The sequence below is a fragment of the Nelumbo lutea genome, chromosome 3, assembly GCF_056320005.1.
Source record: "Nelumbo lutea isolate HS-2025 chromosome 3, American lotus-T2T, whole genome shotgun sequence".
Taxonomy (NCBI): Eukaryota; Viridiplantae; Streptophyta; class Magnoliopsida; order Proteales; family Nelumbonaceae; genus Nelumbo; species Nelumbo lutea.
The window spans coordinates 39,659,485-39,675,217 of record NC_142686.1 but is presented as its reverse complement, the minus strand read 5'-3'; positions in this window follow the sequence as shown (position 1 = coordinate 39,675,217).

Below are 15,733 nucleotides of genomic sequence, written 5' to 3'. Positions count from 1 at the left end.
ATATATATATATATATACAAGACAGTTCACGTCACCATGACTCTCAACCCCCTTCCTAATTTTTTGTATTTTTGTATTCTTTATTTTTTTAATTCCATATAATTACCCATAAGGTTCAAAATATCGATACACTCGATACATTGGTAGAGGCGTATTGGTAGTTTTTTAGTTTTTTTTTTCAAATCTGGTTCAAAGGGGCTGGTTTAAGGTATGTCCACCCCCTAAACCAGTCAAAACCCCAATACACCCTCTGTAAGGGCGTATCGGCCAATATAGGTTGATACGTATCAATACTTTGAACCTTGATTACCCATTAAACCAATAAGGAAATAACATAGTGTTAATTATTTCTAACAACCATAAAGAAAAAGGGATTTTCTTTTCTAATGTTTAACCAAGTGGCACCACCTTCCCAACTTCCCACTAAATTGTCTCTAATTCCTATTTATCTCTTACATTATCTCACTCCTATTTATCTCTTAAATTATGTCTAACTCCTATTTATCTCTTAAATTATCTGTAATTTAGTAAAGAGGTTCTCTCCTAAACTATCTCCAATTCCTATTTATCCTGTCCCCTACATTTTATCTACACCTATCTAAAGAAAGTTTGAATTAAAAAATTTCAAAATTATTTAAATATTAAAAGATTTAACAACATTCATATTATTAATAATTCTATAATTTTACAAAATTCATCATGAAATTATGTAGTAACAATATAAATTATAATTTTATGAATTATTAAATTTAAATGTTATTCAAATAATAAATATCTAAAGTTAAAAAATTATTAAAATATTTCAATAACTAAATATCTTAAATAACAAAAGATTAAAAATAGTTAAATAATTATATAAGAAAGTATTTAATATTATTTAATAACTATAAGATAAATAAAATTCAAATAACGAAAATTTTAAGTATTTTACATATTATTTGAATAAATCAATAACGAAATATTTGACATGACTAAATTTTAAATAGTTAAAATAATGAAATTATGTAATAAATTAAAAAAACTTAAAAGTAGAAAATAATTATAATATATTTCATAATATTCATATTAATAATAATTTAATATTTTACAAAATTAATAATAAATCATGTAATAATAGTACTAATTATAATTTTATAGATTATTAAATTCAGTAAATAATTAATATTTTAAAATTTTAAATAAAAATATTATTTAAATAACTAAATAATATTTTAAATAACTAATTTCAGTTATATCAATTAATAATTAAAGAAAACAACTTTCAATAATTATGTTTTCAATAATTATTTATAAATCTGTTTTTGTTTTGTTATTTAATAGAAAATTGTTAATAATTATTGGAGATCAAACAACTATTATATTTTTTATAATTTATTGATTAATAATTAATATAGGTTAAATCATTATTTGAGACTGATCTATTTATTAACCAATTTAATATATTTTTAATATTTATTGTATTTTTATTAGATATCTATTGTATTTTCATTATAAATTTATTTTTAATAGTTGTTTATTTTTGCTATAAATTTTCAATAAATATTAGAGATCAAACTATTGTTATTTATTAGAGATTAGACTATTAATTTAGTTAAAACTAGAAGGGTTCAAGGATTGGTTCAGTTTGGTTGCCGGTTGTTTTGCCAACCAAATCGACCTAGTTAGGTCGGGAGTTTGTCACTTGAAACCGATTGACCATTAGTAAAAACCTGCTAACTCGGGTTGTATCATTTGGGTCTATTTTTGGTTTGGTTTGTTTGTACATAAGATTTAAACTTAAAAATTAAATTTAAATTTAATAAATTGTGGTTGTATTATTAATAAGTAAATTAAAAAATAAATTTATGATATAAAATATTTTAGACTAAAAAATATGAGATTTTTCCCACTTTATCATATCAAAATATATAACATTAATATATATATCTATGGTCAGGTCTATTTAGTTTTGGTAGGTTTACAAATGGCCAAACCAAAACTGACCTTACTTGATTGGGTTGGAAAATTGCTGAGCCAAAACTAATCGGAAATACTAGAAAATCGACCAACTTGGGTCGAATTCAATCAGATTGGTCATTAAAAAGTTAAAATATAAAACAATCATATAATCTTATGTGTTTATATTGTTTAGCTTTGGCTTAATAAAGCTTGTGCATCGCACGGGTCCCCGCTAGTATAATATAACACATTACATATAAATATAAATCATATTTTATCTAATTATGTTTGTTTTAGAAGCAAAAACGTATAAAAATATAAATACATTTTAAACTTTAAAGTTAATAACTAAAATTTCCTGAATTTATTATTCCAGGTTTTTTAAAGTAGTAATAATATTATTTATGTATTATATACATTTCCTGAATTATTCACATGTTTTGTGTTTTCGAAATACAATGTTATAAAGCACATAAAATTGCTAATTATGTTCCTAACACTTCTTGGACAATTTGTTTTCAGTAATGAAAAAGGACATATATAGACCACGGCACCATGCTATTATCATCCACAGGAATTAACTAACAGAAACCTGACCACATGAAATGGAAGTGGAAGAATGACATTGCAATGGAACGGGAAGGTAGAGAGAGAGACTGTAGAACTGTATGATCAAATAATAAATGGGTAAAAATATCGAAGGTTATATATTAAAGAAATTGGGCCCTCCTGATCAGGTAGGTAATATAAAAAGCTTGTTCATTAATATTCATATAATTCAAGGCTCAACATGGTAAATAGTAATCGAATATGGTAGAATAGAAACCTACCATCTTCAGAGCCATCAAAATAAACTTTGGATGGTCTAAGACACCTGGGTACGTAGACAAAGCAATAGGTTGTATTTAGAGCAAAAAGCAAGTTACATTGGCATTATGTCAATCAACATTCCCATGACTGTAGACAAGCGAATCAAGGAGCAGACTTGTTGGTGTAAATTGTTGATTTGCTCTTACTCCGAATGGTCCCTCGGATCTTATTTACAATTTTCAAACTTGTTTCAAGGATGATTATGACAGCCACGATAGTATTTCCACAATCCAACTTTTCTCACCAACTCTTTGAAGATTGAATTCCATCTAGGGCGGTCAAAGAATCGGATCTGGGTTGGGATAGGGTAGAACTGAAATTGATCCAATAAGAAATATTAAGGTCCCAGAACCGAATCAGACCCTATAAAGTTTGATATTTTAGACTCAGAACTGAAATGATTAGTTCTAGGGTCTAAGTTGGTTCAATCCTAGAATCAATTAGGGTTTAAATTATATAGATCCCGGAACCAGAACCAACTAGGGTCTCAGTTGGATCAAACACTAGAACCAATCGATCCAGTTCTGGGTCTAAAATGTATGTATGGCTTGGGAAGGGTCTAAATTGGTTTGGGATTGGGTAGAACCATTCCCAACCAATAATAATTGGGACAATAGATTAGGAACCAGAACTAACCCATTGGTACACATCCTGAAACCAGAACTAGAACCAGCCAAATCAGTTTAGGTCCATCGGGTCATACCCAACCCATTAATAGCCCTAGTTCCATCACATTTGTGTAAGGTGACAAATGTGATGATTATCGTTATCTATATATCTATCTATACTATTATTAAAATTACGAAAGAGCTTGTAATTTAACTATTGTTTTTTATCTCATTCAATTTCTTCTTAAGTCTTATATTTAATGCATTAGCTCATATTCTCTCATTAAATAAGGTATTTTTCCAATAAGTTGTATTAAATAGATCCATGTCATATATTTTTAACAATATAAAACCCATGTTTTTCTAAATTGACCCAAAAATGAAACAGTTTATGTGTGGGTGGTGGGTACGTAAGCAATTCAATCATCCAGGTCAAATGGGTTACTCCATGATGCTATAATTAAATAATAAAAAATAAAAAGATAAAATACCTAAAAATACAAAAAAAATAAATATTTCTTTTAAAAAGCATTTGGACACATCTCTAATATTATATATTTATCATGTTAAACATGATTAGTGTGATAAGTAAGAATTATTTTTACACATAGAAATCAAAAACTATAGAAAAATTTGTACCCATATATCATCATCATCATCATCATTTAAAATTGCCATGTGCATGTTTTCTAGTCTAGTTAAAAGAGGTGTAAATTAAAAGAGATGAAATCTGTTTTATTCATATCCTCAAGTTCCTATAGGTCTCAAGCAGTTACTCAGAGAAGATTTATTTAATATCCCTTCGGTAAGGTTTTATTAATGGTGCTTTATTTTTTGTTTGCTTCATTGAAGCTTTACCTTGAGTGGGTTAAGATATTTAGGGAGATTCTTGTATTTAGGCCCTGAGGCAAGGTGGTCTACACCCTCCCATATAATTTTATGTCTCTCTTTGGTAATGGTTAATACAATTTTAAGATGGTCACCTCTCCATGTAAAGTAAGTTTTAGGGTTTAAAAAAAATCACCCACTAAGAAGGATCTCATCAAATCATTACTCTACTAATAAAATGTGCCTAATAATATTGGATCCTATTATCCGTTCTGATCCAATCCAATCCAAATATCTAACAGGAAGATAACTAATAGGAGCTTATCCCTGCATCAAAACATTACTCCCATATAATTTTATACATGCATTTTTAGAAAAAGTAAATAATATAAAAAATTACAAAAGTTCAACATAAACAAATTTATAAATAAATAACATATATATAGACACATTTTATTAATTGTGCAAATAACATATATAAATAACTTGGGCTAAGAAAGAAATTAGAGGTGCAACCGTGCAAATGGACCGGATCATTATCCAATCCAAATTCAAATCTGATCCTATTTTGTTGGATTCGGATATCCCCTATCAGAACGGATAAAATAATAGGGTTTGATTAACAATCGGGTTGAATTCAAATCACCCCCTTATTCAATCCTATATTATAAATGGGTTTATATTGCATCTTTGTAACTTTTTATATTATTTATTTTTTTATAACAAGACATGTATATATGTGTAAAAATAGTTGAAAAAATGCTTTTCATTATACACAATATTGTTATGCTTTTCCTTTTAATGATTTGTTAAATTTTATAAAAATTAAATTGGATTGGATCATATTTGGATATTTGATATCTGTAACAATTTCGAATTCGAATTGATCTTGGTCATATTCAATGGAATCATCGGATCAAATTGGATATAAATTGTATATTATCCGATTAAATTCGGATATACCATGATTCAAATCCGATCCAATCTTTTTGATCACTAAAACAAATCCCTAAGACAATGGGAGTGTCATAAAAGGCAAGATCTCCTTGTTGCTTAGCCATATTTGCTATAGTTTGGGTTGCAACATTATTGTTTCTACATATATGTGATATTTTATAATAATAAAAAAAACTGCATAGTCCATTTGATTTCTCCCACCAGCGCTTGCTCCATCCATTTGCTTATCTTTTCATTCTTGAAGATAAGTTACTAAGGTAGATGTGTTCAAATAAAGTAAAAGTTTCATATATCAAAAGCTCTAGCCCACTGTTTGAGGATTTCCCAGGCCCTAGCTTTGTTCTAGCCTTTACACCTTACATGCATCGATGGCTTATTATTGCAATGAAACTATTTTCATAAAATCCAATAACTTCTTGTGAGTTTGAAGCAAATGATTCATGTTTCACAAGTATGCCCACCGCTAAGAGATGCAACTTAATTCATGTTGGAGTGAGATTCAAAATTTCAAGAATCTCACTTCCCTCTTCTTTGCTTTTTTGTTTTTTTGTCTTTTGTCTTTTCTCTATTCTTGCTTGTAGGTGAAAAACTCTTGTCTCACATTGCTTGAAAAAGTGATAAACTTGAGTATATTAGTAGGCTTGCTTTCTCTATGAGTAGGGACCTAAAGGAGGAAAGCACTATATATCACTACAGACATGTGAGGGGGGTTTGGGGTGCTTTTCACACACGCACGCTAAGTTGAGTTAAGCTAGGGCATGGTTGCACGTGTATACACACACACACACACATCACTTTAACGTTTTACCCTTTTGACCATTTGGTTTGTAGCATCACCTTAACCGGTTTGTCCATTTAAACTTTTTTTTTCCTTTCAAAAGTTTTCTTCTAGAGAGACATCTCTTTGAAAGGACATATGTGTCCATTTAGGTGACAAAGAGCACTCTATAAATAAAGTGTTGGTCGACTCAGTAGCGAAAACTAGATGCTATCAACAATTCCTGATTTGTTAAAGATTGAACCATTCAATGGAACCAACTACAAGCATTGAAGACAACAACTTCTATTTGCAATTAAATAGTTCATGGTAGCCTCCGCTTGGACTAAACTCAACCCACTAAACATGGAGGAACCAACTTGTTCTATTATTGCAAAACACTAGCTCACAGTTGACCACCTCTATAAGAACCATATTTTGAATTGCTTGTCCAATGAAGCGTACAATGTCTACTGTTTCTACAACTTTGCTTATGAGTTTTGGAGTGGTTTGAACAACAAATATGCTTTGGAAAATATTGGAAACAAAAAATATATTATAGCCAATTTCCTACATTTTACCATAAAGGAGGACATTGATGTATTTTCCAAGATGGATGAGTTTCAAGGACTTGTGGAGGAACTAACAAAGAAAGGCATGATACTATCATATGAATTTGTTATCAGTTCTCTCATAAAAAAAAATTGTAATATACATAGAAGGATTTCAAAACAAGTATGGAGCATAAGAGAAAAAACACTACTTTAGATCAAGTAGTGGTCCGAATCAAAATTAAAGAAAGGAAAACAACTACAAAATTCAAAACTGAAGTTAAGAAAGATCAGTTTTCTAAAACCAACATGGTGGAGGAAATGATTACAAAATTCAAAAAGAGCCTAAATGTGAAAAACGATCAAAAGTTTAAGAAACAACAAAAGAAAGGAAAATGCTATGTATGTGGTAAACTTGAGCACTACAAGAAAAATTGTTATCACTGAAAAAATAGACTCTGGGAAACCAAAAGTCAACTTGATTGAGGATGTTATTGCATCCATGGTAACCGAGGCAAACGTAGTTGATAAACCGAAGGAATGGGTGTTGGACACTAGTGCTACTAAGCACATATGTGGGAATCGTGGCTATTTCTATGAGTACACAACTTAGACTAAGGGAGAGCAAGTCTTCATGGGAAACTCAAAGACTTAAAAGGTCATCAGCAAGGGAAATGTGCTCTTGAAATTGACTTCAAAAAAAATCCTAATGCTAAATGATGTGTTGCATGTTCTAGAGATCTAAAGAAACTTGGTGCCAGGTGCACTCTTCAACAAAGTAGGGCTGAATCTCACATTTGAAGTAGACAAAGTTGTATTAGCTAAAAACAATGTATTTGTTGGAAAAAATGATATAATATTGGTGGACTGTTTGTATTAAATATTTCTAATATTATTATAAATAAGATTGCTTATTCTTCTACCTATATTATTGAATCTTTTAATATTTGGCATGCTAAACTAGGACATCATAGTGCTCCTTATCTAAAAAGGCTTTGTAAGTTAGGAGTTCTAAATGTTTCTAACTTCCTATACGCTTTAAAACTGAAAAATGCCAAGTATGTGTAAAAGCAAAATTCACTAAAAAAATACATAAATGTCTAGAAAAAAGATGAGGCTAAACAAGCTTTTAATACCTACAAGACTGAATTAGAAAATCAGTTAAGAAAGAAAATCAATAAACTCAGAACTAACAGAGGAACTAAGTATGATAAAAAACAATTAGGAATTTTTTTAAAGAGAATGGAATTGTTACACATGAGACTACAACCCCTTATCAGTTGTAGAAAGATTTAACATAACACAAAAAGAAATGATGAATGTTATGTTAATTAGTTCAACTGTACTACTAAACCTATGGGGGGAAGAAATCCTAATGACTTATCACTTGTATAATAGAATACCTCTCAAGAAAAATGTCAAATACCAATTGAACTTTAGTATATAAGGAAATACAACTTAAACTATTTAAAAGTTTGGGGTTATTTAACAAAAGTCAGAATACCTGAACCTAAAAGAAAGAAACTAGGACCCAAAACTTGTCACTATGTATTAATTGGATATGCACAAAACAGTGCAACATACAAATTCCTTGTGATAAAAACAATAAAAAATGTTGTAGAATACAATACAATTATTGAGTCCCAAGATGCAAAATTCTTTGAACATATCTTCCCATTGAAAAATGAAGTAATAAATAACCATCCCAAGTCTACAACAGAAACCAAGAATATGAACGAATTACTCAAGAAGTCAGTACTTCACTTACTCAAGAAAATGTTGATTCCAATAATCAAGAATCAGACTTAAGGAGAAGTAAAAGACAAAGGAAAGAAACCAACTTGGGTGATAGAATATTCACATTTCTAGTAGACAAAGACCCAATAACCTATCAGGGAACCATAACCTCCCCTGATGCATTATTTTGGAAAAAAAATCATAAAAAGTGAAATATACTCTTTGATCACTAATCACACTTGGGAACTTGTAAATCTTCCACCTAGAACTAGGGCACTAAACTGTAAATGGGTATTTAAGAAGAAGTTAAAGCCATATGGTATAATAGATAAATTCAAAACCAAATTAGTTGCCAAAGACTTTAGAAAAAGGAAAGATGTAGATTTCTTTGACATGTATTCCTTAGTTGCTAGTAGACTTGTTCATGGGCTAGGTGGCCCGACGGGCTGGCCTGGGCCCTGAACAGGCTTGAACATACATTTGAGCCTGCGGGCTTGACCTTGGGCCAAAAAGCCCAGCCCGCAATAAATTCGAGCTAGGCTCGGGATTTGCCAAAATATCCCAACCCGAGCCCGGCCTGGCCTGGCCTATAGGTTAAACTCAAAAATCCTAATATCCTAATTCCTAAGTAACCCCTCTTCCTCATTCATCTCTTTCGAGTTAGCCGAACTGTCGAACCTCTCTTCTCTTCACAGTGACTCACATCACATCCTCACACTCTCAGGCAACCACAGAACTGGCGAACACTCATTGGCGCAACCAGTAAACTCCGGTAGATCGATGGTGGGTCTCTCTCTCTCTCTCTCTCTCTCTCTCTCTCTCAGATGCGAACTGACTTCACTTTTCATTGTCTAAATCTTAGCTCACCGGTGAACTTAACACCGACAAACATAGTCACCAGCGATGAGTCCTATGTTAGGTCAAGCTTCAAGCTCAGGCTCGGGCTTTGGGCTTTTTATCAGGGCCTGGCTCAGACCCAAGTTGTAGGCTCATTGGTTGGGCCAGGCTCGAGCTCGGGCCTATAAAAATCCTATTTATGAAGAGTAAAAGCATGGCCCGACCCATGAACAGGTCTAGTTACAAGGTTTAACTACAATTAGAGTCTTGTTTGCTAATAGCATTTATTTATAAACCAGCAGTTCATCTAATGGGTGTAAAAATAGCTTTCTTAAATGGGGAATTAGATGATGAAATTTTATATATTAAGCAACCTTAAGGTTTCATAGTACTAGGACAAGAAAACAAAGTGTGCAAACTAATTAAGTCTTTGTATAGCTTAAAATAAAATCTCAAACAATGGAATGAAAAATTTGATAGTGTGTTGATCATAAATGGGTATATTAGAAATTATTCCAATAGATGCGTCTAAAGCAAATTTGTAGATGATAAAAGAGTCATGATCTGCTTGTATGTTGATGATATGTTGATAATGGGAACAAGTTTGGATATAGAGAAAGAAACAAAATAGTTCTTAATATCTAAATTTGATACCAAAGACATGGGTGAGGTTGATGTAATCCTAAGGATTAAAATCCATAAACAATAAGAAAATTTTATTCTCTCACAATCACACTATGTAGAGAATATACTTAGAAAGTTTGAACACTATGATTGTAAACCTGTTAAGACACCACTTAATTATAGTATTCACTTAAGAAAATATGTAGGGGAACCTGTTTCACAAAAGGAATATGCAAGTATAATTGGTTTTGTGTCCTACTTAATGAACTACACAAGACTAGGTATAGCAATAGTTGTAGGAAAACTAAATCAACATACTCATAATCTTGGAAATGAACACTTGGAAGCTCTAATAAGATTATTAAAATATTTGAAGGGAACCATAAATTATGGTTTGCATTACTCAGGTTTTCTTCCTGATTTAGAAGGCTTTATTGATGTGAATTGTACTTCATATTCAAAATGTAGTACTTTCACATATGTCTTTACCCCGAATGTGGAGCAATATCGTGGAAATCGGTAAAGTAATACTAAAATACAAGTTCGGCAATTGAGGTTGAATTCATTGCACTATAATTAGCAACGATCAAGACTGAATGGCTAAGGAACTTACTAGCAAATACACCACTTTGTCCACGGCCAGTTCTATTATGATAATCAAGCAATGATATCCAAAGCCAAGAATAAACGTTACAATGGTAAAAGAAGGCATATCCTCCTAAGGCAGAACTTGGTAAAAAATGCCTCAGCAAAGGTACAATCGCGTTTGTAAGATCTAAAAAGAATATTACAGATTCGTTAACCAAACTATAAACTTCTAAAATGGTTTACGAAGCATTGAATGGGTAAGAATGAATCACTGGATGACTTGGGAAAGTATTATCAATTTATGTCCCATTACAGATGCTGAAATAAGATGGTGCTCACTACAAAATGAGGAGGTTGAGTGTAAGACTCTTAATCGGTTAAGAATAGTTTGTGTAGTGTATGTTAAATAATTGACCTAAGTGCAAAGTATTGCTGATTCTATGAAAGTTTTAAGGGATGATTCTCTGAAACATTCATAATTCCAAGAGGGGAGTAATGTCAAAGTGTTCCAAAACAAAATAACCACTAAGGAATGGTGAGTTGAATTGGTTGAAGGAGTTTGACTTTACCCATACTCTATAACATAATTTGTCATACCTAAGTGTTGATTAAAGTCCAAAGGACATCACCATTTATACTTCTCTCACCGCAATGCTCATGTTATCTGGTCATTCTTGTAATTTTGAATCTTGTGGGGTGGAAGGAGATTCAAAATTTCAAGAATCTCATCTCCCTCCTCTTTGCTTTTTTTGTTTTTGTCTTTTCTCTCTTCTCTCCTCTTGCATGTGGGTGAAGAGATTTTGTCCCACATTGCTTGGAAAGAGATAGACTTGAGTATATTAGTAAGCTTACTTTCTCTATGGGTAGGGACCCGTATGAGGAAAGTAGGGGTGGATTCGAGCCGAGTCAAGTCGAATACTTGGCTATTCGAGCTTAGCTCGTTGAAATTGTGTTAGGCTCGAGCTCGAGCTCAAGCTCGATTCGGGCTAGAGACTTGAGCTCGGTTCAGAGCTCGCAAGTTCGAGCTCGGCTTGAGCCTAACACATGTTAAGGATTATAAAAATGTTAAGGATTATACATATAAAAATATATTTTTTTATTTTACTTACAAAATGTCAAGGATTATAAAAATATTTTATGTATAATATTTTTCTTTTTTTATTTTACTTACAAAATGTTAAGGATTATAAAAATTATTTATTGTACATAAAAATAAAAAAAAAGAAAAATATTATACATAAAATATTATTATATATAATAAAAATTATTTATTATATATACACATATACATATATATATATATATATATATATATATATATATATATATATATATATATATATATATGTATGTATGTATATAATAAAAAATTATGTATTTATTATACTAGGCCCAATTAGGCTCGCAAGCTTCATGAGTCAAGCTTCACTGGGCTCAAGCTCAGCTCGATTAGCAAACAAGACTATATATCAAGCTCTAGCTTAACTCAAAGCTTGGCTTAAACCGAGTCGAGCTCGAATAGCTCATGAGAAGCTTGATTTGTGGCCATCCCTAGAGGAAAGCACTATATACCACTACATGCATGTGAGGGGGTTGGGGGTGTTTTTCACACACACATGCACATCAAGCCGAGCTGGGCCGAGTCAAGGTGTGATTGCACGTGCATGTGTGTACACACGTGCATCACCTTAACATTTTACCCTTTTGACTATTTATTTTGTAACCATTTAACCATTTAAAATTTAATTTTTCCTTTTAAACAATTTTTTTTGTGTCTCTTCGAATAGGTGCACTGTTATGGAGAGACATCTGTCTAAAATGGCACATTTGTGTCCATTCGGGCGACTAAGAGCACTCTATAAATAGAGTGTTGGTCGACCCAATTACACATACTAGTACAAAGTATCATTGTCAATTGGTCGACCCAATTACACAGACAACGCAATTTTCTTCATTGTCAATTGTCCATCTCTAAACATCATTCTTGGTGGTTCGTGGATGTTTGGTAAGCGAATGCACGCATACCAGTAGCTTGTGGATTATTTTATCTTAGTGACCGATTTACATTTACCCAGCTGCACCGTAGGGAGCAAATACGATTTTAAGAAGAATAATCAAATGGCACGACTTACTACTCCTATTTACTGCAACTTTCAATTTCTCAACAACAGCTCTACAACCCTTCTACATTTCAGAATTGGAAAGCGTTGACTGATTAATCGTATTTTGCCTTTTCTTTATTATTTTTACAACAATTTATTATTAGCAACATTATCCAAATTAATTATAAGATAGAGAAAACCAATTTAATTTGTTAGCAAATTGTCAGGTTCAAAACCATGAAAGCATTTGTTACTTCTCACGAGTCACGTCTCATATTAATCTAACAACTGTGATACACTTTCTTAACATTCTTCTTTTTATAATTTTATCGAAACGGAAACCCTGCATGGCTGCATCCATTCTTGAAGCAACTTCATCATTTGGGATCATCTTCATATTTCTGGATTGAAGCCAACACATGTATGCATCTAGATTAATCTTGCAAAACAACATTTTACTAAGTAACAACCTTTTATCTTTTCACGTAAACCACACAAAACGCATTCTTTTTCTTGAATTATTTTGCGAAGCTTTTAGAACTTGTTCGATTACTCGTGTTGATTGCCAAATACAAAAATAGTAGAACTTTGATGGATTGAAAGCGGGGGACAAACACCGTCAGTTCTCAAAAACAAAACTATAAAAGATTCTAAAGTAGGGCCCAAACCCCATTCTAATGCCTTTTCAAATGCCAAGGGAACTGGAAGTAGATCTGAGTTTCCTATGTTTGGCTTCTTACAATACTCATTGGATTTGGATTACTTATGATTTATGAATAACATGCGGAAAGTGGGAGTTATTTAACTTTAAATGTTGGACTTGGATCATTAACAGCAAAAATTTAGATGTAAACTAGAACAAGAGTTCAAATACATAGTTTTCCACATCTCATAGAACAACCCTACCCTGTATTGGAAACTATCTCCTATCTCCTGATGATAATTAGTATCAGATGCTTCCAATACACGACAAGGATATGCTGTGGAACGTTATAAGAAATTATCTTTTGGGGGGGCGGATTTCAACTCCTAGAAAAAGGAGTGACAAACTGGCCGATTGGAGTTGGACAAAGGTGTATGTATATGTTTGTTTTATTACCAACGCTGTGTTTGTTTGGATAGAAAATAAGAGATAAATAAAATGTTGAGGAAATTTTCTTTAAGGGATTTTGTCTTTTTCCCTTTTTTTTTTGCAAATAGATTAAATGTATTAAATCATGGTTTTTAAAACTGAATCGGTCAGGGGTTCAGTTATCAGTTCGAACGATCCAACCATTTGACCCGAACTGCTGGCCCGTTCTGACCAAAAAAATAAAAAATTTTGAAAAACGATCAAAACTGTGCGAATGATTAACCAATCGATTCAACGGTTTTGAAAGAAAAAACAGATTTGAGAAAAAACAGAACCAATCAGGTGACCATGCCTATTCAAAATACAGATCTCCTACCGAGACCACCACGCCTATTCAAAGTACAGCCGTGGGAAGGGTTGTTGTGGATAGGAGATGGGAATTCATTTATAAGATGTCTATATATTTTATGTAAGACATCCCATGTGATGGCTTATACAAACAAACAAAAATGAAAAAAGAGATTAAGTTGACATGCCCACATGGTGGAATTAGGCAATTTCTATGGTTCATGAGTTCATGTCTCTCATATGGGCTCCACCTCCACGGTACTGAACTTTGCTGAAGGAGGGAAGAAGAAGCTTTTGCGTGACAAGTCCGACATTTTGTTGATGCTCCTAACGGGAAAATAAATAAATAAATAAATCTAAAAAAACTTGATTTCCGTTCCATACATATAACTAATTTATTGAATTAGAGGGTATTTTGGGAACTAAATGGATTAGAAATAAGTGAAAGATGAGGGAAGATTCAGTTGGGGGCTTAGAAGGGAAAGACTTGCAGATATGTAAGGATTGATGGAATGGTAGATCGGGTGGTTGAAACCCAACGGCCAGACAAATGCGGCAGAAAGAGGCAAGTACCAGATAAGACGATGATAACCCAATTGAAAACAGATATACATATATAGTTGCGATTTCGGATAAACAACCATTCAATTCAACCATTTCCTTAACCTAAAGAAACAACTAAATTATCAAACAGAAAAAAAAAAAAAAATAATCGTTGTGAGAAAGATGCGACCCTTTGAACCATTTGTGACCAATAGGATTACCACTTGTAGATCTGATTGATATTCCTAATTGGATGGAGAATTAGCTTTCCTGTTGTTCCGTCTCTTAGTGGTATGGCATAATTGGATATGGAGAATTTCTTAGACTCGGGTTTTTGGATTGGGTCCATTCAAATTTTGATAAAAGCTTAATTCAAATCCACCCAAATTGCATCGCTGATTAGGAATAATACTCCACTAAGTTTTTCATACGAAAAGTTGATGTCTGCTAGAAAAGTACCTTAGTTTTTCATGGACCATCCTTTGGATTCACCGATGTGTTTATTTCTGATTGGATGCCATAAACCTGTGTTATACATCTTGTTTTTAACAGATCGTAAGTCTTTAATAAAGGATGAAATGCCAAGATGGTAGGGCACTCAAACAAGAGAGATAGATTAGCTGAATGCAATGTTCGGGCTGTGGAACCAATAGGCAATAATAGTGTCCCACACGGCCACTCCAGTGTTTAAAATACATGGAACCCACATTGAGTGATTGAATGTTAAAATACATGGTGTCCACAGTGACGGGTTAAAATCTCACTGGTGTGGAATACAACATGTTACACAGCTAAAGAGCTAAGTTGCTCCGAATTTCAAAGAAGAATGTGCAAATTGATAGGCCCAACGCAAACTTGGACCAGCAAAACATTGGGCTTTGGTATGGGCCTCAGCCTTAAAAGTCCAATTTGGCTCTAGCATGGCATGCATGCATGGACATAGCATTAACATTCACATAAGAAATAAAAAAAAAAACGACCCTTGTTTTAAATCGTATGATTTTTTTTCTTAAAGTTAGGTATAAGGTCTGTTGGTCATGTGCATATTTTGGCTTTGGACTGGATCCATTCAAATTTTGGCAAAAGCAAAAGCCCAAACCCACACCATGAACAGGTCTAGTCATGTACAGAGAAAACCCTTGATAGCACCTATGAGAAGAAATGATCTGTTGTAAGTTGAACGGACTAAAAGGGGTAGGGGAAGACCAAAAAGGACATGGGTCAAAGTGTTAAGAAATTATTTAAATGTTAATAATTTAATAATGCATGTGCCACTAAATAAAATTAAATGAAACAATATTTATGTAAGCAATCCCCTATAGTCTATATTATTATTAAAAGTGTGAATGAGAGTGTATACCTTTTGTTTGACT